The following is a 24926-nucleotide window of genomic DNA, read 5'->3' as shown; positions in this document are numbered from 1 at the left end:
GCAATTTGGGAGGTAGAGACTTCCTGGAGGAGGTGTGCTGCTGGAGACAGGCTTAGGGGCGCTATAGCCAGCTCCCCTTTGCCAGAGTTCAGCTCACTCTCCCGCTGCTGTTTTTCACTTGCTGTGGCACAGACAATGTCCAGCTACCATTCTTTTCTTGCCATCATGAAGCTTCCTCTGGAGACTTTCCTCCCATCAGCTGCATTTGGTTAGGTGTCTTGTCCCAGCAAAGTTAAGGCAGCTACAACAACATCTTCTTAAGCTCTCTATCACCCTGAGTTGTCTGTGCTGTCACCTCTAGATAAACTTTCCCTATTTGCACTACAACCTTGTGCACTTAGCAGCCTAATCCAAGGAGCAGTTTACAGGGAGAAGATGCAGAGCATATTTGATGTGGGGGTGGGGGACTGTAGCCTTAAAGTAGAGTATTCATGGTGCAGTGTTAGAGGGCCTTTCAGTTCCCACCTGATAGCCTTTGGGAATATTGCTTAACCTCTCCTCTTTGAGTCTTGATTTCTTTATCTATGGGCAGATCAGTATATGTACTTCTCAGCACTGAAAAGAACAAGAGATAATGGCCCAGTCCCGTGCCTTGAACAAAGTAGGAACTTCTTAGATCTAAAGTGTATGATTGTATAGGCTATCAATCTTACTGATAGAATTACCATTTTTATAAAGCATACCAATTTGGATGAAAGAAGAGTAGAGATGGAAAGATGACTGGTGCTATGCTAACAACTGATTCTCAGGTTCATGCCCCTGGCTGCTTCTGCCCATACAAGCTCAGCACCAAGAAAGTTCAAGAATGTATGTACACATCCTATTGGAAGGAACACCCCCTGATCCAGGAATTATATCCAGTAGAGTCTGTTTGGTTCCACCTTAAACTGTCTGGCTAATCTAGAAAAAATTTCGTGAGAAATGAGCAACTCTATGTGTAAGTGTTTGAAGAGTACAAATTACTATTTAAATGTTGGCTATGAAAAATATCACCACCAGTTCAGCCTCACATGATGAAGAAACCCTGATATTCCAGTGTGTTCAAGCTCACAGGAGGCTGGGAGAGCAGAGTTGTGGTGAAGTTTTGTGATTGTCTAGGCAGAAGTGGGGGCCTTGTTTCTATAAGGTTTTCCAGAGACCACTTCTATACCTGTGTTAGGTAAGGATATTTACAGTTCCTACAGACATTTAAAAAATATTTATTTATTAGGAGACAGAGAGAGAGAATGAGAGAGAGAGAATGGGCATCCAGGACCTCTAGCCACTGCCAATGAACTCCAGACCCATGTGCCATCTTGTGCATCTGGCTTTAGTGGGTACTGGAGAGTGGAGCCAGGGTCCTCTGGCTTTGCAGGCAAGCATGTTAACTGCTGAGCCATCTGTCTAGCCCCATCCTACAGACATTTTATTTCTCATAATGGTTTCATGAAGCTACCTTTGGACAATGAGGAGATGTGTGTCATTTCCTTCCTGTGTGGGTGACTTGAAAAGGTGCACTCTTCAAACCCGACTCCATCCTTCAGGGTGATATCGCCTGTCATGGTGACTGAAGTAGAAGGACTGGGTTTTCAGATAGCGCTTCTCAGCCTCTTCTGCAAGGATGCCAATGGCCAGGGGCTCCCACAATCAGAATATTGGTTATTTTACCATTTCTCTTCAGCCCAGGGTTCCAAGACAAGAATGTCAATGATGTTAGCTAGCTCTTCCTAACCTTGGACATTTACTGGAATTCTAGAAGAACAGGCAAAACCCTGTCTCGCATTCCATCCCATTGCTCTGCTGCCAAGTGGGGGACAGCACATTTACAAGAAGGGACACTGACAATAGACTTCAATTCGTCTCAGCAGAGAAGCTGAGGAGTGTGTTTGACTTGCATGAACATCACCCAGCAGACGGCCAGCTCGGCACCAGCCAGTGGTCAGGGGAGGGCAGACAGATGGGCACGTTCTCTGAAACTCCTCTTTGGTGGCTTAACTTTGTAGTTTCACTTCATATCTAGTGGACCCCTGGTATCTTCACATCACTGAGCTAGGCTTAAGAGGGTGCCAAGGGTGGAGGAGCCAGGACTAGCTGCAGGAGATCCTCACCCCTGAAGAGTGCATCCATACCAGCAAACAAAATGCTGAACCAGATGGAAGATGAGGGAAACCTGGGCAGGACTTCCAGAGCTGTAGGAGTACAGAGCAAAGAGCAAGTAGTTCAGATGGGTCCTGGGGGCAGCAGCACCAAAAGGAGATGCTGGACCTGATCCATATGTACTCAGAGGATGAGACAGGGGAAGATTGAGCAGGTGGGGAATGTTTAGATGTCTATGTGGACAAGAAAACCTAACCCAGACTAATGATGTTAGATGGAATTACATGGATAGCAGGAACAGGTGTAGAGGAGAGTCCTTTGGGGCTGTAGCTGCTAACTGGTGAGGTAGAGAGAGCAGGAGCAAGGGCTGGAGAGAGGTGTATCTACGTGAAGTAGGCTCCTTTAGTCCAGGACATGGTTACTGTCAAGACACTAACCAACACCTGGCCCATGATATTATTCAATCAATGTTTATTCAATGTGGTAAGGCCTCCTGGGGAAAGGAATTGAGGTTATGTTCATGCTTTAGAATAGTGACTATTTGTGTAAAGGGGTAAAAGAATCTCGAAGAGAAGTCTGGGGAGGAGGCTCAGTGTGTAAAATGCTTGTAGCACAAGCATAGAGACCTGAGTTATGGCCCCAGCACCTATGTGAAAGCTGGACATGGTGGTGTGTGCCTGAGATCCCAATGCTGGAGAGAAAGAAACAGGAGGAGCCTTGGGGCTTTCTGCCTGGCTTGTCTAGTTGAAGCAGTGAGTTCAGGTCTTAATAATAGACCCTGTCTCTAGAAAATAAATTGGAGAGTGATAGACAAAGTTACCTAATGTTGGGCTGGAGAGATGGCTTAGTGGTTAAGTGCTTGCCTGTGAAGCCTAAGGACCTCGGTTCGAGGCTCGATTCCCCAGGACCCATGTTAGCCAGATGCACAAGGAGGAGCACGCGTCTAGAGTTCATTTGCAGTGGCTGGAAGCCCTGGTGCGCCCATTCTCTCTCTCCCTCTTTCTCTCTCTGTCTGTTGCTCTCAAATAAATAAATAAAAAATTTTTTAAAAGATGCCTGATGTCAAATAAATAAATAGAATAAAAATGATACTCGATGTTGACCTCTGGACTTCACATAAATCTTTTTTTCTTTTTTTTAGTATATGTGCTGTTGAAGCGAGCACCTTCACATGAATCTTCACACACACACACACACACACACACACACACACACACTTATGAACACATACTGACACATGTCTACATAACAGACACATCTACACATATAAAAACAATCCCATAAAGATCTCTCTGGGCTGGACATTTGCTGTTCATTGTTAGGAGCGTTCCATCTCACCTGGCCACAGAATTACTTCCTTGAGCAGAGCCCATTTTTATTTTGACTAGTCGCACATACCTCTGGCCTAGTGTTAATTGAAGTTGGGAGCAAACCTCAAGCTAAGCCAACAAGAAGTTTCCATGGGGGCTTTTCAGCCAGAAGTCCATCAACCCCTATGTTTCCTCTGGGATTATTTGCAAGAGGATGCAAACGTGGCACAACCAGCCTTGCCTAGTGGACTGGACAGGCAGTGACAGACAGAACTGACAGGTGGAGAAATCTAGCCGTGACAATGTCATTGGCATCCTAGACCCAGTTGTGTGCAAAACCCCCACAAGTCTCCATTATGTGAGTCAATATGTCCTTCCTTGAGCTTAAGCCACTTGGGTAAAGTGTTGAGCCACGTGACCATGTCAGTCCCGACTGTGCAATCAATTAGGAACCTATTTCAAAAGTCCTAATGATTGCTACAGTCTGAGAGCAAGATAAGAAAGACTTTGACCTCTTCCACAGAGGGTATTAACCGGGGTATTTAACCAAGGAGGTCTGTCTTAACCAAAAGTCAGAGTAAACTCAAGAATGTTTCCATGTCTTCTATAGGTACATGTATATTTTCATTTTGTGGAGTGCCAGGGACCTAGCACTTAAGTGGCAGGGTGAGATGGAAAGAGTTATTTCTGTGGAAGGTCACTGTCATTGCTATAATTCCTTAACTCATTGCTCACCTGTCTTCACCCCAATTCTCCTTGAGTTTTACATTCCCTAAGGGTTCAGGTTTCAGGAATGAGAAATGTTCACCCAGAGAAGGAGACAGAAACTTCTGGGTTAGAGGAGGAGACAGGAGAAAGAAGTCAGGAAGTGCATCTCAAGGTAGGAAATCTGATCCTCCTCTTCTGTCTCCTCTGGGCTTGTTTGCAAGGGGGTGTGAACGTGAAGCAAGCGGCATCAGCCTAGAACGTCCAGCAGCCGGACTAGACAGGACTGATGGGCAGAGAGATGGAGCCCTAACAATACCTTTGGAACCCCTCTGACAGCCTGGTGACCTGAGGCTAGAAGGGACTGCAGTGACGCACTTGCAAGCCAAAGCCCTGGGGCTCAGCTGGGCTCACAGACAGGCCCACCAAACCATCAACGAATAGCAGCGAAGTGGAAATGACATGAGATGAGGTGCGTGGAGAAGAGAAAACCTGGCTCGTTCCCTCAGTTTTCTGTGGGAAGATGATAGCTGGAGCCAGAAATAGAAGAGCTAGAGGAACCCCTGCCTTGGTCACCTGGGGGTGGAGGAAGGAGATAGATCAAGACCAAGTATCATTTTCTCTTGCCCCCATGAGGGTGGGGCCCACAATGTTGCCTGTAGATTTCTTGAAAGATTTCAGAATGGACTAATAACTTACTCGAATTCTGTCCTGAAGATTAGTAGTCGAGGCAAGCCTAAGTTTTTTTTTTAAATTTTTATTAACAACTTTTATACTTACAGACAACAAACTATAGTATTTCCCTCCCCTCCTCTCCCGTCCTCTCCCCTCCCCTCCCCCACTTTCTCCTTCATAGGTCTGCTCTCATACCCCTCCTTCTGTCCATTAGTCTCTCTTTTAATTTGATGTCATCATCTTTTTCTCCTATTATGATGGTCTTGTGTGGGTATTGCTAACAAGCCGAAGTTTTTAAGGGGGAAGAAATGGTTTGAAAAGTAGTTTCTCTAGAAAGTTGACAGCAACTAGGAGGAAAAAAAAAAAAAGTTCCTGGAATAGACATGACATCTTAATCACAGGTACTGGGGAGCTTCGATGCCTGATTATAGAAAGCTTAAATAAAACAGTGGCTCTTTTTCTTTTATTAAAGAAAGAAAACCGAGGAGTACAATACCAGAACGAGAACTAACTTGGGGAGCTTGCTGGTATGATGTCTTCACAGTGATGTGGAGAAAGGCTTTTAGCACATGAATAATTTCAGTGAAAGGCCTTTATCACTTCTTATTTACTGGGCATTTACAGGAGAATAAACATGCTGGTGCATATTATATATGGAATGAAAGTCAGCAGCGAATGAAAGCAAAGACCCTCGGACCCAGTTACCAGAATAGGAGGGGTTGCTTAGCAACCAGGCAACTGGAGAATTCTCTCCCCCTTTCTTTTGTTTTTAGATTGCAGTAACCTTTGATCAATTTTGGTTCAACAACAAAAGCCTTGGATATTTTGAGAGAAGGGTACCTGCTAATTTGTAGTAGCAAGAACATAGACATGATAACAATTTCTTTCTCTGATTTCATGTTAAACAGCCCAAGCAGTCTAGAATTCCTTTCAAAAGTCTTATTGCTGGCAGTCTGGGTTTCTGATGAATAAGATGTGTAATAATTGCTAAGGATGATGTTTGCTTGCAGTCAGTTTTTCTTGATTCTTTTGCTCATTGGCCAGCTTTCGAAGCCTCATTGTTGGCTCTACATCCGGTTCCAAAGAATTTTCCAAATACCCAAGTGTTTAAACTCAGGAGCCTTTATAAAGCCCTTTTGAAACTGTTCTGGGATCAGGGAATGCCACTGCATGTGTGTGTGTGTGTGTGTGTGTGTGTGTGTGTGTGTGTGTGTGTGAAAGAGAGAGAGAGAGAGGGAAAGAGAGAGTGGGTGAGAGAGAGAGCACTCTTTTATTCCTCTCCTGTATGTCTCATTTTGAATTCCTAAAAGCCAATTGTCAGCATCCACAAGCCCAGGTACCAACTAAGAAAACACAAAAATCTTTCTTTCCCTGAGGGAGTCTGAGGCTATGAGGATAAGGAAGAGTAGAGATAATGATCAGATCTAATCTGATTCGTATGCCCGGAGTGAAAGGAAGTACCAAACCGTTTGCATGTAACATGTTGGAGAGACTGTGCACCACAGTGTCCTGGGATCGAGCTGCCAATAGCCCGGGCTCCAGAGGTCGAGCCTATTTCCATGAAATTAACTTTCCTGAATCAATCAGTCAAGAACTCCTAATAAGCTAATAGTGTCTAGTTTTTCTCAAGTGCAAAGAGATAGATATGTGAAGTGGTGACTGAATGAGGTAGGCAGGTGGAGCAGAAGCTGGGGAGAGTGGAGAGGGTGCCCTTCTGAACACTGCTCCTTCTTTTCCCTCAAGGTCTTCTATCCACCACGGGCATAGGGGTACAGTGACAATCTGAGCAATGCATTCTTCTCCTCGTCAAAATGGAAAGGTGACCAGTAACTAACTATGGCCCCAGATGCCTTTTGCTCTTGGGTCAGCTTAGCGGAGCAAAGGCTGATGTCATGGACTTGCCATGACTCAGCTTAATTCTAAGAATAATTTCCATGAGGTGGACTCGCAGGCAGGGCAGAGTATGAGTGTTCAGGTAAAGATCTTGGCATTATTCTCCCAAGCTTGTCTAAATGCCCCAGCATGTGACTACCATGTCTCTTGCCCTAAAGGTACATCATTCCTCCCCATCAGCCCGTGGGGCATTGCTGCGGATGGAGCTGGGGCTGGAGGAGGAGCGGCAGGTCTAAAGGCCCAGTTCTCCTCGGGGATTCCACATCTGGGTGTGTGGTCAGCTGACTGTCCGCTGCAAGCATCCTTCGGGTCAGCCGCTTGCCCTTTGCTGGAAGGGAATAAGCAGTACTTTCCTGCTCCACACATCCCCCGTCCTTGTCAGGCTGGTGCTTGGCACCTGCCACTCACTGGTCTTCAATGACTGTCCCTGAGAACTGCCTGGGTGGGGAAGCACTTTGAACTTCAACTGTCTTTGTGTTTGCACTGTCACGTGAGCCTTAACTGTGACTCTCCACCTGCTTCAGCACCCCAGGGAACCTCTCCCATTGCTTTTGGGCCTCACTGGGAGCCTGGCAACTGCCCAGAAAGGTGGTGGCAGAGTCAGGCGCCTAGAGATCTTCCATTCCTGTGGGCACTCGCTAATTCCTGTGCCCATGAGCATTCTTACCATTGCTGCTTCTCTCTCTTTTTTAAAATTTTCATTTATTTATTTATTTGAGAGTGACAGATAGAGAGAGAAAGAGGCAGATAGAGAGAGAGAATGGGCATGCCAGGGCCTCCAGCCACTGCAAACAAACTCCAGACACATGCACCCCCTTGTGCATCTGGCTAACGTGGGTCCTGGGGAATCGAGCCTCGAACCGTGGTCCTTAGACTTCACAGGCAAGTGCTTAACTGCTAAGCCATCTCTCCAGCCTGCATTGCTGCTTCTCTTTGAGGAAGGATTTTCGATCATGAAGCCACTCTTGCTGAAGCACTCACTCCCTTTCCTTCTGGCAAAAGGAAGCCAGAACCCAGAAATAAATAGGTCAGTGGAACAGTTGAGCTATTACAAGCCCCACAAACTCTGAGCAGTCACAGAGGGACATGGTGTTGAGTCGTTGGGTTAAACATTTTACACGGAAACTGTCTCATTCTAAGGCCTGATCATGTCTGGATGAGCCTAACCTGGTTACCGGGCGAGAACTACTCCTAATACACTCCTTATGCCTGGGTTGATGCCGGAGTCAGGCAATTCAGTGTGAGAACAATTGAATTTAGTAAACTGTCTCAACAAAATTGGTAATTCTGTGGTGTAGGAGTGAGTTGGAAGCCTGGCAGACTCAATTCATGGTTTGTTCCTGAAGTTGAGTTAGCATCATTGAGGGTCACCTGTGAACCTTTGAGTCTTTATTGTCATTTATGAACCATAAACCTGGGGAAGAAATGAAAAAGATGGCATGAAGGCATTTGGGAGGAAGATGGACCACAGAGAAAACAACAGCCAGGCATGGTGGCGCACGCCTTTAATCCCAGTACTCAGGAGACAGAGGTAGGAGGATTGCCATGAGTTCAAGGCCACCCTGAGATGACAGAGTTTATTCCAGGTCAGCCTGGACCAGAGTGAAACCCTTCCTTGAAAAACCAAAAAAAGAAATTAAAAAAAAAAAGAAGAAAAGAAAACAACAGAGGTGGGTTCTTTTTTTTGAGCTGGAATTCAAAGACCCAGAAATTTCTATTTTTTATGAAGATTTTATTTTTATTTATTTATTAGAGACAGAGAGAGGGAGAGAGAGAGAGATAGAGAGAGAGTGAGAATTGGCATGCCAGGACCTCTAACCACTGCAAACGAACTCCAGATGTCTGTGCTACCATGTGCATCTGGCTTATGTGGGACCTGGAGAATCCAACCTTCATAGGCATGTGCCTTAACAACTAGGACATCACTCCAGCCCCAGAATTCTCTATTTTAAAAAGCCTTGAAGGCTGGAGAGATGGCTCAGTGGTTAAGCGCTTGCCTGCAAAGCCTAACAACCTGGGTTTGATTCCCCAGTACCCACATAAAGCCAAATGCACCAGGTGGCACACGCATCAGGAGTTCATTTGCAGTGGCTAGAGGGTCTGGCATGCCAATTCTCACTCTCTGTCTTCTGTATGTGTGTCTTTCTCTCTCCTTGGAAATAAATGAATAAACAAAATATTTTAAAAAAAATTACAAGCCTCTGAATTGAATGTGTAAGTAAAAAATATATACTTTTCTGTAATTTTGACTATATTAGTCTTTGGAAATAACATTTTCCCACTATGAGAAGCCCTTATAATTAACCACTTGGGTAGAGTATGCACCTCTCTTTTTATGTATTTGTTGTGTTTTGGTTTTTTAACCATCCATGCATATATATAATTTGGGAAATTGGCAACTGAAATGTCAACTCTAGAAACTTAGCATGATTTATCACAATTACCCTGTCCTCAGAGGCCCTGTCTCCTAATACGACCACATTGGGGCTAGAATTTTAACATACACATTTAGGGGAGACACAAATATTCAGATCATTGCATTTTACAGGACGAAGGTGACTGACAAAAGTTTGGTTATCTTTCAGTTAATCAAGAATGTCTTCATTTATGAACTGTCTAATTTTGCCCTAGGCTGCCTGGGTGAGCCTACGTTCCCCCTCAGCTTGTAGGAGAGAATTGCTTAACCTGACTTAAACTGTCTGTGCCCCAGAAGTTGCTATGAGGATCTAATGACATAAGATAGGAGAAGAACTTGGAATGGTGCCCATAACACAGCAAATGCTCAATAAATATGCTAACATAGATTAGTTACTTATAAATTTTTATTTGTGAAGAGAGAGAGAATGGGCATATCAGGGCCTTTTGCCACTGCAAACAAACTCAAGAAACATGTGCCACTTTGTGCATGAAGTTTTAAGTTTGTACTGGGGAATCAAACCCTGGGAGCTGATAGGCATTGCAAGCAAGCACCTTTAACTGCTGAGACCTATCCCCAGTCTACTTGTAACTTTTTAAAAGGAATTTAGCGCAGAGCTAGTTCACAGTCATTTGTTTAGACATTCCTGGGCTTTCAACTCTGGTGTAGACTGTAAGGAATAGAATAAGCCTTCCTTCTCCATGCTTATCTTGCTTTATGTCAAGAAGGTCAAAGTATCTGGTTTGGTGATAACCATGCATTTGTGAGTGAACGGGCTATAGAAGTCTGTGCCTTCTCCGGTTGTAAAGCACGGGAACTTGAAGACAGGTGTGCTTCAGCATGCTACCAGCCATCTGTGCTGTGGGGAGGACACATGCTGATGGCTAACACGACAGAGCGTTTTCCATGTCTCATTGTTCCATTTCTCTTCAAGGAAGGAATTCAGAATCTCTATTAATTAGCAAAGCCAGGCCCTTCTACTCCCCCATCAACTCATTTGTCAGATATGCTCCCATTTTGGCCAGTTACTTGAAAAAGCAAACACTCTTTATCAGACATGTTTCCATTTTAACCAATAACTTTATTACTTTTTTTTATTACAAGTCAAAGGTCAGGCAAAGTCAACGCCTGCCGTCTACCTTGCCCTGAGTCACAGCAAACACTGTTGATCAAGGAAGTTTGGACCTAGGCTTCTCATTGTCAAAACTGTCAGTAGTGCCTAAGTAATTGTTATAAATGTCTTTTATATGTCAACCATTATATGAAAAGTCTTCCCAAGTTCAAGCCCATGAGGAGGAAATCGCCTCTACCTTGGATTCCTCTGATAATCCTGAAAAGATTATGTTCTTAACCTTAAATGGATATGTATAAAAGGGCCCCTGGTAAGATAAATCTTATGATAGTACCAGGCCATAAATAGAGTTTAATAGTAGTGTAAGTATTAATCACCCAGTATGTTCACCTGGCCAAAATTCTAGTTTTGCATTTGAATTTGCATTTTGAAGATTATCTAGCTATTTGACTATTGGTCTTAGATCAGACTTTTGAACATTCCAACAAGTACAAATCTGGCATGCTTAACTGTCCCAAATTCTCTGGAATGGGCAAGAGATAGGGAGGAAAGGGACAGAGAAAATAAATGAACAGAATCAATGTAAGGGTTTTGAATGCTTCGAAGAACATTAGAATGCTTAAAGAAATCTTGCTACATATTTGAGCTTGCCTTTGATTTTGTTTCAAACAAGATTTTTGGAAAGTAGCGTGAGGCTGCTGGCAATGGGGATATAGACAGAGTTCTGTGGACCTCTCACCTGTCCATCTTGAACTAATGTCACTGTTACTTTGATCAGAATTACAACGTGTTGGTGAATTTTACCTCAGGGAGCTCTATCATCTTGGATAAGTCACCATTCTTATAACCTGGACTTTCACATCTATATTCCAAAATATGCTGCCAGGTGGGCACCACTCTCAAGGAGTGTGCCTGGAAGCCATGGCACATTCCAGATCTCCTGGCTGTTGGGGTGAGGTCTGACAATGTGCACATCTAGCTAGTCTTGGGTGACACTTATGGAACCAGCAGTCTGAGGATCATCCTATGGGCCGATCTTGAGGTATCATGTGCTGTTGGAATCCAGGATATTGATAAGGTCTGAGAGTGGGTAGCTAATACTGATGGCTGCACTGGTGGCGGTTGGGTCTGGGCTTAGCTGACAGGTGGTGGCTTGATGGGGTGTGACTTGAAGAGAGGGAAGCAGGCTTCTGGCCAAGGAGAGATGGGACTCAATGTCTCACAGCCATCTATTTTCACTTCTCTAAGACACACCATTTCCCATTACTGGGTAAACTGGTAGAAGGAAGGCTATGTGTCCAAGAAGAGTATCCATAAGCAAGCAACCTCTTGAAGTTTGGAGAGCAGACATTCTAACTTTATCACATGATGTTAGTATATTTGAACATTTTATGGACACAACCTTTATCTCCAGAGTGGTGTGGATATTTTTGGGACAAAGGTCCCACTCTCCATTTATCAGTCCCTCCCTTCTTTCCACCTTGTCACTCTCTCCACACAGAACTTCCTGATCTCCTTACTTGGTTTCTGGCAAGGTGGCTGGTTTTGCCTCTCAGTGGGCTGTCCCATAGAATTAGAAAACAGCTTCTTGCAGTCCCATGAATCTATGCCCCAAAGCACAAACTACCTTACATACCAAGGGATGTAATTCACTGACTAAAGGTTGGCCAACACAAAACCAGGATTGAGGAGTGAGTGAGGTCATGCTGCAGTGTCAAGTTTGAATTTGGGCTGAACTGAAATCTGTCCCCAATCATGCACCTCCTCTAGCAGGAATCTGTCTGCCTGGAGATTAAGTAGGAAGTTCAACTGCAAAAATGATGGAGTTTGCTCAGTGGTTAAGGTGCTTCCCTGCAAAGTCTAACAACCTGGGTTTGATTCCCCAGTGCTTATGTAAAGCCAGATGCACAAAGTGGCACATTCATCTGGAGTTCATTTGCAGTGGCTAGAGGCCCTGGCATACTCATTCTTTCTCTCTCTTTTCTTGTAAATACATAAATAAAAATGACTGAGTCTATGGGGTCAAACATTCAAACTACCACACATGCCCTATATGATTGGTACCATTTATTGGAACCCTTGTCCTGCATAGTTGGTACTATTTATTAGACCCCGTGTCCTGCACAGTTGGCACCATTTATTGGCACCCATGTCCTGTATAGTTGGTACCATTTCTTGGAACCCATGTCCTGCACAGTTGGTACCATTTATTGGAACCTACATCCTGCACAATTGGCACCATTTGTTGGAAGCCATGTCCTGCAGAGTTGGCACTGTTTGTTAAGGAGTCACCTTGTGCTGGTTGCTGGGTTTTGCACATCATAATCTGTGCCTGACTTCATGTGCCCTTCTGCAGCACATGTACTTTGCATCTGCATTTAACATGACAGAACGCAGAGGCTTTGTATGGTTGGATGACTTGCCCAAGGTCACAGAGATGGTAAGGGATGAAAGCACAATTTGAACCAAGCAGCATGACATCACAGCAACTGACTATGCCATCTTACTACCTGTATAGAATGGTGATTCCACTAGGAATTCTTAACAAACTAGACCTGATGCCAGGTTTCCTCACTCTGGAGTTGGTGCCCAAAGAACCCCGGGGTAGCTAAAGATCATCCTTTCCAACAATCTACCTGTTCAACATCTTCTATACAAATAGCACAGATTTTTCCAAGCCTGGTCTTTGGCTCATTCTAGATATTTGTGATGTAAATTTGACTCCTTTAGGCCACATGTGTGCATGTACAAACACACCCACACAATGTTCTGTCCAACAGTGTCTGGCCATGCTTGAAAATGGATCTTGATATCTCTTACTTTTCAGTCTTTATCTAGATGTTGTCCCCAACCCGCCCCTTTCCTTCTAAACCCAAGCAGCCAATGCATGAATTCAGGATATTCAAATGCTGTCCTTTCCCAAGGTCCCAGGGAAAGTTCCCCCAATAGCATGTAGAAGACTCAATTTGCAAAATACAGTGAAAGGTGTTCCCTTTGAAAATACCAAATAACTAAGTACATACATAAATATAAGTATTGCTTCAGTAGGCAATTCTTTATGTAATGTATTGTTAGCAACAGTTCTCAATGAATAGCTCAGAAATTATAGGTGTAAAAATAGCATCATACCTGTCTTTCCCTTCCTCCAATAGCAAGCACCAATTAGCCCTGGGAGGGGATTTCACTCACTCTCAGATGACCAGTAAAACCCTGTGTTTTGGGGGTGCATTTCTGTAGCCCACACCTCTGGGAGCCAGGTGTATTTTTCCGTAGATCAAATTCGGCTGTAAATTATGTTTTGCTTTCTGTCAGGTCTGTGACAGCTAAAATCATATTTGCTGTCGGAGGTGACAGGGTCCACAATGGTGATGTATTAAAGTGCTGCAGAGTCACCGAGCAGCAGGCAACGAGTTCCTCTTGCACATTAATGTCTCCTGTGTGTGGCCTGAGCTGGTATGTCTGGGCTGTCTGTGTCCGAGGCCAGGCATGGATGGGAAAGTCATTTTCCTTGGAGAAGTATGCTGTAAGTGAGACCCATCCTCATCCAACTGGTAAACATGGCCAGCTTCCATTCAGGGCCCTTAATAGGCTGCATATGAATTCTATCCTTAATTGCATTGTGTGACAAAGTGCAAAATCCATCTCCTAATTACTTGTAAGCACCGCATTCCAAAGCATGTTGACTATATTCAAATGGGTAATTCACACTCACAGAAAGCAAGCTTTATTTTCCTCAATGACCAACTCTTTGATGCCATTGGCCCTGTCTATGCCTTCCATTCCCCACCAAAGTCTGGGTTTTCCAATTTAAGAAACCATGGTGCGGTGGCTTTGTGTAAGTTGTGTGTGTGGATGCAAGTGTGTATATGTGTGCTCTCATGTGTGTGGACACGTGTGTGCAGGGTCATGTGGATATGTGCCCATGTGTGCAGTCAGTGGCTGATGTCATGTGACTGCCTCAATTGCTTTCAGCCTTTTTACTGAGATAGTTTCTCCCTTGCACCCAGAGCTGGGTGATCTGTCTAGTGTGACTAGCAAGCTCTCCCTGAACTGCTCCTATCCTTGTCTTCTGAGGTCTGGGATTACAGGCCAGCCACCGTGCCTGCCTACCGTTTATGTGGGTGCTAGGGACTTGAACTCAGGTCTCCTCACACTTGAAAGGTAAACCCTTTTGCTGATGGAGCCATCTCCCCAGCCCTGAAGTGGCTTCTGTCAGTTGAGATGTATGGCTTAATGAACTCACTGCTCACAGGATCAAAGCATGATGCCCTCTGGCTCTGCCTGGCCTTGAGCAACTGGTGTGTGTGTGTGTGTGTGTGTGTGTGTGTGTGTGTGTGTGTGTGTGTGTGTGTCTAAATTCCTCCTCTTTCCTTCCCCTGGATTCCTCCCTTAGAGGACTGGAGCTGACTTCTGGACCCTATTGCTGTAAACACATGAATCTATTAATGACAGCCACTTAGGTAAGTGACCTTATCAGCCCCGGCCGTGGTGCTTATACACGTGCTCTCCTGATCTCCACCTTCGCATCACCTAGGGCGTATGAGGCACAAGCAGAGTTTGAACTTGACGCCTGTCAATCTCCACCATGCTGCGGCTCCATAGCTCACCAACAATGAGCTCCGATAGCCTTTGTTTTGAATGATGGGTGTGCCGGGCCATTCACTGTGCATCCCCTGGCCCGGTGCTCAGAAAAGCCTTGTGTTTGGAACTTGATGACACAAGGTTGCTGATCCTTGAGATCCTTAATCATCCTGTCTTGGTGTTCTGTACTTGAAGTCTGATGAGACAAGGATGTATTCACCAGGGACTTGAAGCTCTTACTTCTGGACAGGTTTATAGCTATCTGCTTCTTGGTCCCCTGTGAAGACATGTCCTTCCCAGACTCCCTGACCCCTTTGCTCTAGATTCCTCTTGACTGCTATCACTTTCCAGATGGCTATAGAGGAGAGCCACATCCTCATATTACCTTTGGAAGGGCCTAAAGATGGCCACAGAGCAGGAAGAGGTCAGAGACATGCCTTTTGGCATCTGACATCAGCATCTCGGCTGGCAGTACCACAGTTCATTTGGCAAGTGGCTTGGCTGGGGGCTCTTGGTCATCCCTAGTCTGGTTGTAGAAATTATAGTCCTCTCAGAGTTATCCATCTGCAGGAGACAGGGAGCTGAGCTCATGGGTAAGGGAACTGACTTTCATTGGCTTAAGCAGGATCCACCTAACACTGAAACCACCTCTGCTGAGGTTGTTAGGATTATGGAGGCAACATTAAAAGAAGGAATGTGGAAGGTGGTAGTGATTTGGGGATATAGAGGGTGGCCTTTCTAATTCTTCAACCATACCCAGCTGGAGGCTTTTTTGAATATAAGAGAATATACATTTTTTATTTGGAAAAAAAAATATATATATATAAGTAGAAAGCAACTGTTCCTTACAAGTGTTAAAAACCAGAGAAACATAAGTGGAAAGATTTCTCATTGGTTAAAGCCACTTGTTTGCAACGTCTGTTGGCCTGTGTTTAATTTCATGTTTCCCAAGTAAAGCAGATGTACAAAAGGGCACATGTGCCTGGAGTTTGTTTGTAGCGGCAGGAGGCTCTGGCATGTCCAAACTCTGTCTGCCTCTTTCTCACTGTCCAATAAGTAAATAAAAATATATTTTTAAAAGTCAGAGAACTATAACAGGTATAGTTAATACATGTACAGAAGGGGATGAGATCAGGCTTTAATTTCAAGACACAGAATTGTACCCTTTTGGTTGTCATGGTTTCTGTGGGACATACTCAGTAAGTCAATGCACGTTAGCCTCTGGTCCAGCTCAGTGACTCGGAGATGTTCCCAGGTGTGACTGTCCACTTGGAGCAGAGCAGACCTGACGTCTGGGCACAGCCTCTCATCAGGTGTCCTATAGCTCATGTGCTGTGGGACTCCAAAGAGCAGGTACGCACATCCTAATGTTCATCTTGATAGGAGAAAATGGAGGCTCTGGGAAATGGGCCTCCCTACCTTGTGACTGGGAGAGTCTCAAGGCTCCTGACCTGAATTAAAGGCTCAAAGGTCTCACAATGCTTTACCTGGATTAAAGCAATGACAATAGTAGAGCTAACCATGAGAATTTAACAACATGCTGGGTATCATTCCAACCATGCCACATAATGAACTCTTTGAGCCCCACAAAAGCCCCATGAGGTAGGTATTTCAGAGATGTTGCACTCATTTATACAAATCCAATGATCATAGCTTTCTAGTGACAAATGGTTTAAAGGACAGAAAGTTATTCACAGTTCTAGAAGCTTCCAGGTCCGTCAAACCCCTCTTTCTCCTGTGTCTTCAGATGGCTTTTCCTATGAAAGGCCCTCGATTCATATGCCAAGGTCCCAACTTCCCTTACTTTTGAGGCCATTAATTACATTGGATTAGAGCCCACCATCATGACCTCATTTTAGCTTGATTGCCCCTCTAAAGATCTAATTTCTAATCAGCTTGTTTTCTGAGGAACTGGGGATGAGAACAGCCATAGGTCTTGCTTGAGAGACACAGTTCACTCCATAACAAATAGCAAGTATAGTTAACACACACAGGCAAAGGGTGGTATCAGGTTTCAATTTCAAGATGAAGAATTGTTTCCCTTTGATTGCTGTGGCTTCTGCATGACACACTCAAGAGAAAGGTGGAGCACGATTGTGTAGGGAGGGTTACTCAGTCTTCTTCCACTGAAGATGACCTGCATAGAGGAGGGTGGGACAGGAATTTCCTCCCCCCCATTAGGTTCCATCCCCACATGTGTTCTGAAGTGTGAGCTTTTCAGTGTGTGGAATGTAGCTGTGGTGCTGAGTCTGGCTCCGGAAGAAGCTCAGGCCTGTGTGAAGAGAGATGCCCTACTAATGACTGTGAGGAGACAGGCTAGTGTTGAACTATGCCTTATTTACAGTTTGTTTGTCTTTTGGGGGCAGACCTGCAACTCACTGTGTAGCTCAATCTGACCCCAAACTTATGGTAATCCCCCTTCTTCAGCTTCCTATATATTGAGTTTTTTTCTTTCATTATTGAGATTTTAATTGGTTGTGTTGAAGATCAATACCCAGACATTTCAACTCATGCACAATTCTTAACACACATATCAAAAATCTAAAGTGTTGTGCAAAGTGTTTATTTCTTTTTTATATGTGTATGTATAAGAGAGTACAGATGTGTATGGTGTGTATGATGTATGGTGTAATGCACATGTGTGTGCCAATGCATGCACCCCATGTGGGGGCCAGAGGACAATGTTTTCCTATAGCTCATCCACTACTTCCTTGAGATGGAGTCATTCTGTCTCAATCCACAGCTATTGCCTATCAGTGAGCAGTAACAATTCTCTGACTGGGGTTACAGATGTATGTGGCCATGCCCATACTTTTTACGTGGGTTCTGGGGCATGAAATTTGGCAGTCTCTAGCTGAAGGTACCTTAGGTTTAAGTGACAAGTATTTATACTTTAAGCCACTGAGCCATCTTCCCAACCCTGTGTTTCTTGTATTTATTTATTTATTTTACTTATTTATTAGAAAGAGAGAGAGAAGGCACGAGAAAGAGAGGAAGAGAATGAAAATGGGCACACCAGGGCCTCTAGCCACTGTAAAACTCCAGACACATGTGCCATCTTGTGCATCTGGCTTATGTGGGTACTGGGGAATCAAACTTGGGTCCTTAGGCTTCACAGGCAAGCTCCTTAACAGCTAAGCCATCTTTCTAGCCCTATTTGTTTTTAATTTGTAGGTAGCATACTGAGATCTAAGTATTATTCATTCTGGCATTTTCAAATATAATTTGTTTTAGCTAATTGTCACCCCACCTATCCCCAGTACCCTTCCCCCACCCTCCTCCTCCTTCTATGTCTTCCTCCCTTCTATTTACATGTCACGTGTGTCTTTTCACCATTCCCTCATCCCTTTCAGCTCCTTTCTTTATACTCACTTTGGGTTATAATTCTTCCTTCATATGTTTCACCCACATCTGTTCCCCTATCCATACATACATACCTATAAATATTAAAGGCTAGGGCCTGCATGTCAGAGAGAACACATGGCTTTGGTCTTCCTGAGTCTGAATCATTTCACTTAATATGGTTCTTTCTAGGTCCATCCTTTTTCCTGCAAATTTCACCTTTCCATCCTGCTGCCTAGAACTAGATTATGTATACATGTCACATTTTCATTATCCACTCATATGTTGCTGGGCATCCGGGTTGATTCCAGTTCTTAGCTTCTGTGGATAGAGCAGCAGCAAACATGGATGTACAAGCATCTTTGCTGTACAGCGTGGAGTCCCTAGGGCGAATGCCCAATAGTGGTACGGCAGAGTTGAGTGTGCGCTCTATGCCTAATGAGATGCCTCCATGATGATTTCCATAACAGCTAAGCTACTTTGTAGTGTCTCTGATAGTAAGTATAGGTTCCTCTTTCCCAGCATGCTCAACACCATTTGCTGCCAGTTTTCTTGTTGATAGGCATTCTGACTCGAGTAAGGTAGTATCTCAAATTGGCTTTAATTTGTGTTGTTTCTTTTTAAAGCAGTGATTCCAGTGACATCCTAGCTTCAATCTTGGAGGCAAATTTTCTTTCATGTGCAAGTATTTTTAAATGCTGACAATATTTACCTATCTCCCACCAATTCACAATGTTAACATCATATACACTGCAAATTTATACCTTGATCTTTCATGGTACATTATCAAAATCATTAGGAAAGCTTTCCTATCATAATCAGAGATGTTACAGAGGTTTCACTGTTCCGACGGGCAATGAACTAAGAGTGGTTTTCTTTAGGAAACAGTTCTGCTAAAAATACAGACTAGAAGTAGGTGAGAATACTCAAGACGTATACAATATACAGGTGTGACTGCAAATTCCTATTTATTATGCTTTGTTTTGTAGGATATAAAACCAGTAACCTACCTAGGGAAGGTTAAGCTGACACCCGAGACAGTCAAAGCCTCCCACAATTCAATCTCCCACGATTTTCTGATTGTACCAAAAAAATAATCAACCTGTGGACGAATTCACCTTTGAAAAAAATCATTTACACTTAAAACATGGGCCGAGGTGGAATTCCCTCCATTTAAAAATATGTTTCTTGGGCTGGAGAGATGGCTTAGCTGTTAGGGCACCTACCTACAAAGCCAAAGGACCCAGGTTCGATTCCCCAGGACCCACATATGAAAGATGCACAAGGTGGTGCATGCATCTGGAATTTGTTTGCAGTGGCTGAAGGCCCTGATGTGCTCATTCTCTCCCCCTCTCATATAAAAGAAGTAAATAAATAATATTAATTAAAGTGTTTCTAGAGCTACTAAAGCACTTGCATTTGCAAAATGGTTGATAAGAACATTCACCTGGAATCGTATAAGAAGTGGGACAGGGACCCTGGTGGACGGGGCGGGGGAGGGGATGGCTCACTGGACCCGGCTACTTTCTCTTCTGCTTCCTCAGAGGCTGGACTCACCTCCTCTTCAGTTTCCCCATTCTCTGCAGGTAGATCTTTAGGTTTTGGTTAGTGATTTCAGCCTGTCTTCCCTTCGTTCTCCTATTCTGTTGGCACATTTTTCTTTCTGAAGATTTATTTATCCTTTCCTGCTGCCTTTTATTCAGGGGGAGAGGTGAGGAAAGTGTCTCCACTTTTGAAGGAACAGGGATAACTGTGGCCTCGTCTATCTCCTCTATGGCTTCTCACTCACCTCCCCTTCGGCTGAGCTCACCTACTGTGATTTTGGGAGTTTTAGGAGTTTTTAGGGGCTTTGGCCAAGAGTAATTCTTTCCTGAGACACTGAGTTTCAAATGCAACCCTGACAAAATTTACAAATACCATTGCATTATCCCCTAGTAGAAATGATAACCCCTGAATCTCAAGGATTCCTTCCTTCCTGAAGGTCCCATCTCTCATACATGGTAGAGCTAGGATTCGGTCAGAGTCTGGGGCCTAGACAACTCCAAAATATGTGCCCTGCTATCCTTCATTTTCCGCTGGGCCAAGGGGAGAGGAAGTGTGTTCTGATCAGAATTTCTAGGATGAAGCTCTTTGTATCTGAGGATGAGCTGGAGTAGGACTCAGGGAAATGCCCCCTTAGGGTGAGTGTGTGTTCTCTAGGCACACTCACTTTGTTTCCAGAGAGGAATAGCTATGTAGAGGCCCAGCCCACTGTTCTGGGTTTTGGAGATATCTAAAATGGCAGGGAGACCATCCTACTCCCCAGACAGAGGACACAGTTGAAAAGCACTCTGGGAAACAGGTCAGCTCTAAGCAGAAGTTCTAAAGAACCCAACACTTCTAGACCTGACTAAAGTGTAATAGGTGTCAAGGAGAGAAATTCATTCAACTAAGAACTTAAGGGGGAGCTAGAGAAAGATGGGGGAAAGTACCATGTCTGGACCAACAAGGCATCAAGAAGAATGATGCCAAGAGGTGGAAGGTGAAGGTTTGGGGTCCATCAGATCAGAAGTATTGTTGATTTCAAGGTCAGGTTCATGTTCTTAATTCCTGCATAGTAATTTCTTATGGAATAAATGAGATAAAAGGTTAACACAAGTCTTAGTTTTCTTGTTATTTCCACTTTATTTCAGATTGATGAGCATTTGGTTCCAAACAGTGCCTGCAGATCTATGTGAATGATGAAGCAACATCTTATATACAAACAACAAGGGTTTACTGAGCCCCTCACACGTGCCAACCCTGCCAGAGACCACCATGCTCAACCTGCATTTGCGATTCCTTTTCAATACATGTGCTTGGAATTCAAAGGAAACAGACTCGGCAGGGGATTGATTTCTTGCCTTTTGAAAACTGGATATGAAGAGGAGAGGAGAAGAGATCCTGGAGTGTCTGACTGAGCAAGCTGGGCAAGAATCTCACAGGCTAGACATAGCCAAAGACAAACGGCCACAGAGAAGTGCTCTTCCCCAAGGCCCCTTCCTCTGCCTGCAGGGAGCAGAGCCAGAAGCAAAAATACCTGGGTATCAGCAGGACACCTACTTTGACCTTCATGTTAGCCAAAAGAATCCAAATCTATGTTTTATCACATGCCTGTCCTCTGGAGAGGGACTTAACCATATTCAGAGCTGGTTTCCTCATCTCTGAAAGGGGAAAACTAATCATTCCTCCCTCGGGGTGGTTGTGAGAATAACATGGAAGAGTGCATACGTAATTCTTGGCACCTCCTGTGGGCTCCATGGATGGCGTATATTAATATCATGGTGATTAACATGGCCTGTTGAAGCTCAAGTTGTGAGCTGTGCTTCTGCTTGGATTGTGCACTGAGGATCATTCCAGATGTCAGGTTGACAGGTGCGCCCTGGGTGAGCCAAGGTGGATGCAAGAGGCTGGAGTATCTCTGTACTAAACTGGCTGTCATCTGTCCCTGGGGGGATCAGGAAGTGCTGGTCACTTTGCAGTAGCATTTTGGGCTTGGGAAGTCCATGGAATGTGCAGAAAGCAGCCTGGGTCAGACTTGGTGCTCTCAGGGGTCATGAGGCCATGCTGAGGTAACAGAGTGGTTTGTCTTACCAGATGTTAAGTGGTGCTTTCCCATGGCATCAGAACCAGCAACTATACCACAGACAACAGTAAAGGGTTTAAAGAGAGCTGCAGGTAAATGGGTGTCAGGGAACCACGAAGTCCGCCAAGAGGTAACCAATCGATTCTGCTGCCTCTTTACCCCTCCCTGATCCCTGACCTCACAACTCCTTTTCCCCAGCCTGCATGGAAACAACTGGGATAGAAGGTAGGGGAGGGGGAATAACCAATAGGAATTCAGGGATTATTGGTCCAGTCCTCCCTTCCTCTTCTTGGGGGACGACAGGACAATGATGAGAATTTTCAAGAGTCCCTCATGAAGATCTGGAAGGTCTGTGGAAAGGGAAATCTTTCATTGTTCATGAAAGAGATGCAGTTGTCTTTTAAACCCCATGTAACCATGGATGAGAGAAGAGACTTAGAGCTGGCAGGAGACAGCAATGCAAGGTCCTGAATTCCTGTGGCTTGGTGGCAAGGTTATGTGGTTGCCTGCGGGAACAGTCATGCTGAGGGTTTTGAACTTGTTTACTGCCCCACAGAGGCGAAAGCTGGGATGCGTACCCAAGTTATTGATGCGCTTTTCCCACCTCGGAATTTCTTCAACCACTCCAACATGTGCCAAACAGAGCTTGTCACATGGGGTGTGAGTGACAAATCAGTGAACAGAAGACCAAGATGGCTCTGGAGGGTGAGGGGGCTTCCCCATGCCCACATGCAGCAGAGAGGCCAGGTCCAGGGCCAGCATGTACCAGAGGCCAGAGGTCATCCTGGAAGGGTGTGCCACAGTGGGGCACCAGCACTTCCTGCCTGCCAGAGCTGAACTTTGGAGGAAGAAGGGAAGCACTTCATATGCAACATCCCAGAGGGATGCCCAGTCTCTGAAATCAAGATAAGCATGTTGAAACAAAATCCTAAAACTCAAAGCCAATGTGAGCTCTCGTGATGACTAGAGAACGCTGGAGATTTCCCATACATGGGATGGGTAGCACTGATGGGGCAATCCCCTGTGGCACACTCCTTCCTGCTACCAGAGACAGAAGTGTCGTGGACCTGCGGGGGACATTTATGTGGCACAACAAAGTGACCATGACACACGGGGAGAGGGAAAGCCAGCTTAGACTCCACAGCCTGAATGCCTACCCCACGCCCTTTCCTGCATTGAAGCCTTCAGGAGACATATTGCCAGGGGAAAGAATGGTTGAAGGAACTGGAGAGATCAATGGGGGAAAGTGGACAAGGGTTGAACAACTCCTTGTGGTGCAAAATGAAATTTGCTCATAGTCCTATGCAAGGGAGATGTCAGTAGGGCTGCCAGCAGTCTGTTGCTCAGGCATAGTATGCTGGGGACTGTGCCTATGGTCATGCAGACCCTTCTGAACCTGAACCAGGGAGGAGGGATCCTGCCTTGGCTATTAAGTAGGTTACTATACCACCATGGGTACAGTCCACTCAAGGTCATGATGTCCATGGACAAAGGTGCTTGCTTGTGTCTTTCTCTCTCCATCAATCCTGCCCTTTGAGAGATGTCAGGCTTCTTTCTTGACATATTTCCAGTTGTTTTAATGATAAATCTGGTAGGTGTTATGTCCCCAGTGCTGAATCTTTGAACTCAAGGCCGATAGGCTCCAGGCTAGGATGGATGGATGGATGGGCTCTTTACACTGACCTCTGCCCTTCATCCCAAAGCCAGCCTTCTGAAGGCCACTTGAGTAATTCATTCCTCTTCTTCCAGGCCTTGATGTCTGCACCTCCCCCACCTCCGCATCTACTGACAGAACCTAAAGCAAGAGACAGCCTTCCTTCACCAAGCTGTGATAAATTCCCAGCATAGCAGGTTCCAGGGTGCTGGCCTTGGTGCAGTTGTTTCGATAAATGAGCATTCTCACACATGACAGACGGCCCCGCATACTGGACATACATTTAACCCGAGTGAACCCATCCTCTCTCTCTTTAACAACACGATTTTGCAAGCAATGCCTTTGGATGGCACTGTCCTGGGGTGGTAATTTCTAATTGATAAGTGTTGTCAGCAGACGCTAGTAACTCCTCACCTTCTTCTAGACAATGGAGTCTGTATCTTGGCTCTGAGCTCCGACAGCACCTGGCCTGCTGAATAAACATCACATCAAAGGTTATCCTCTGTTCTTCCCATCAAGCCTAAATTTAGCAAAATTAGGATATGGATTTTCCTTTATTCTCTGTGATCACAAATGAAATGTCAGATTTTTTTTTCCAGAGAGCTCTCCATCCCCCTTCTACTCCATGTCAAGGTTGTCAGAACCATAATTTATTCATACTTTTGACCTCTGGGGAGGACAATATCCGAAGGGTCAGGAAGCGTTATTGGATGTCAGGATGAAAATTCACTGCCCCAGCTCCCTTTACAACGTTACATTTAATCAGGCCTGCACGAAAGTGGCTGAGGCCTCCTTGCTGTAATTACCCCTGAAGGGCTTCCCCTCCTGATTAGTGATTATGCAGTATTTATGCATTTCCCAACATCCTCAACATGGGAGAGAGTCAGAGCTCGCTTGTTTTTCTCTGTAAGGATGTGGAAGTCTGTGATGTCTGTCTCTCGGCTTAAGTGACCGCGGTGACCACAGCTGAACAGCGACAAGGCCAGTGTAGGGGAGATGGTGTCATGGAGCCTCTTCTGGGCTGGTCCATCTTATTTGTGTGGTTTTCCTCAGGGCCACTCACACCCGGCTTATTCTTCAAGAGCTCACGGTCCTCGGTATGTCAAGGGCCAGGCAAACCTGAAGCACAACGATTTTCTAATAACTCTGTGGAGGGGCTGGGGCGGGGGTGGAGGAACAAGCAATGGTAAACCACAGGAGTGGTTGTTTTCTGACTCACGGGTGGAATAAATTCCTCAGTCTTGGCCTATTGCAGTTGTTCATGTGCATGGCACAGCCTGAGAGCTCATTAGAATTCTGTTACCTCCCCATGGGTGTGCATGTGTTATATTGAAACAGGGTGTTAGGGGCTCAGGAATAGAATCCATGAGCCCTAAATCCTTAGTTTGTGTGTCTATTTTTTTCTGAAAAGGTATATTTTTTTTAAAGAATATTTTATTTTTATTTATTTATTCGTGTGAGAGAGAGAATGGGTATACCAGGGCCTCCTGCCACTGCAAACAAACTCCAGATACATGCGCCACCATGTGCATCTGGCTATGTGAGTTCTGGGGAATCAAACTTGAATCCTTAGTAAGCTTTGCAGGCAAGCGCCTTAA

General features: G+C 44.8%; 1 long non-coding RNA gene across 1 annotated transcript in view; it reads left to right on the top strand.

Moving 5' to 3' along the window:
* Positions 1-23826, top strand: part of LOC123455122 — an 84631-nt gene extending 60805 nt beyond the window's left edge. The window contains exon 2 of the long non-coding RNA XR_006633686.1: positions 20743-23826. This is a non-coding gene — a long non-coding RNA (uncharacterized LOC123455122). The remainder of the gene's footprint in view (positions 1-20742) is intronic.
* The last annotated feature ends 1100 nt before the right edge of the window (positions 23827-24926 follow it).

Source organism: Jaculus jaculus, chromosome 15 (assembly GCF_020740685.1).
Source record: "Jaculus jaculus isolate mJacJac1 chromosome 15, mJacJac1.mat.Y.cur, whole genome shotgun sequence".
Lineage (NCBI taxonomy): Eukaryota > Metazoa > Chordata > Mammalia > Rodentia > Dipodidae > Jaculus > Jaculus jaculus.
Note: the sequence above shows the minus strand (reverse complement) of the source record. Positions and strands in the feature narration are given on the sequence as shown.